The sequence below is a fragment of the Pygoscelis adeliae genome, unplaced genomic scaffold, assembly GCF_000699105.1.
Source record: "Pygoscelis adeliae isolate BGI_AS28 unplaced genomic scaffold, ASM69910v1 Scaffold294, whole genome shotgun sequence".
NCBI classification, from domain to species: Eukaryota; Metazoa; Chordata; class Aves; order Sphenisciformes; family Spheniscidae; genus Pygoscelis; species Pygoscelis adeliae.
Genome location: NW_008824722.1, coordinates 308,250 through 309,992, shown reverse-complemented (window position 1 = coordinate 309,992; position 1,743 = coordinate 308,250).

Sequence of the window (1,743 nt, the reverse complement as noted above, 5' to 3'; positions counted from 1 at the left end):
CCTTTTTTGCGTGAAACCTGGCTGGGGCGGCGGGCGTTGTGCTCCGGGGGTTAGCTGTGCGCGCCCACCAAAAAGCGCTGCATCTCAGTTGGCTGCTTTCCAGTTTAATAGATTTCCCCCCCACACACAATTTTTTCTAACAGGAAAAGAAAAAAACCGATCGCATCACCTCCTGCAGAGGGGATCTATCACTAATGAAAGCCTTTTACTGTCCCGTCATTTCACGGGATCATCTCTGCGAGCTGCTGGTCATAATGCATCTGTTCTCTCCGAGTATGGCCTGTTTTCGCTGCATTTTTTGAGGCATGGCAACCAGGAAAGAAGTGTCGGTACGAAGAACGCACGTAGTAGGCATTCTAAGTATTAAACGTGTTCCCTGTTGTTTTCCATTTGCTACATGTTCTAAAAGCGCTTTGAATAACTGATGACTGGCAAAGACACTGAAATGGTATGTTTACTTGAAACTCGGAGCAACAACACTGGGTCCTGAAATCGGTTAAAGTGAACGGCAGTGCCGGAGAGGGTACACGAAGGCCGGTTCAGAACTCCCCTGTCTTGTCTCACATCTTTCATGCAGAGGCCGAGACTTTTCTTCTGTAGTTCCTGCCTTTAGCCCAAGCAGACGGTCTCGTCTCAGATATTTATCTTCAGTGATTTTCACCATTCACCTAGTGTAAAAGAGGGTTTTTTTGTATGACAGGATGGAGGGGTTAAAATTATTTCAAGACCAGTATTGCATCACCTCAGTAAATGCCAGGAGAGACTCGTTATGTGTGTATTAAGCCAACACGGCATTTCATACGCGACTCCGCTATATTTACCTTCTCAGTTGCCTGTAATTGACTTTGTGGGCAGATGTCACAAAAAGTAGTATCACAGTAACGGGCCAAGTGAAATATTGTTCACTGTGGGAAGCAGCGATTCACGAGAATACCAACTGCTCACCTCCTCTCTTGGTGGACTGTCATTTGTTTGTCTGCTTGCCAGCTTCCTGACTATATGTGATCTCCTAAAAGGTATGTTGTGAACATGGATTTTAGAGTAAACTCTCAGCTATTTACATGAGAAGCGCACCAAGCAGGAGCACTCATCCTATCGTCTCAGCGCTCTATAGCTCGTTTTTTTCTCTATGCTGATTAAAAAGCAGGACGCTGCTCTAGCAAAGATAGACGGGACTACTGGACACATGCCGGCTCACACACACATACAGGGCTTTGCACAACCACAGATGTTGCAACTCAGGAACGAGCCAGATCTTCAGAGTGCTTAGTACGCAGGTTAAGATTCGCAACCAGACAGCCCTTGAACTTCACCTACTTTGCATCGCTTCACTGCTCCCTCTGAGGTACCTACAAATACAGAAAGGCACACGGGGAGAATAAAGGTGCTGTGAGGACCGGAGAAGGTATAAAGATAGCAGTAACAAAAGCCGTAAAGAGCAGTAGTGAAGGAAATAAGGCTATTAGCTGGCCATGTCTCGGAGCACAGCCACGGTCCCACAGAACCGCAGGGTTATGAACAGCACGGAGGCGAGTGCCAAGCCTCACACCCCGCTCCCTGTCCCGGGCCCTGCTGCACGGACAGATGAAGTCCAACAGAAGCAGCTCCTGAAGCGCTGCAATTTACAGCCTCGCTTCTTAGGGAATATCGCCACAAGCTTGAGCGTCAAGGCGGGGGGGGGCTGTGGCCGGGGAGCTGCCCCAGGACGGGGCCTGCCCTGCGGTAAGCCCCCTGGGCGAGCCA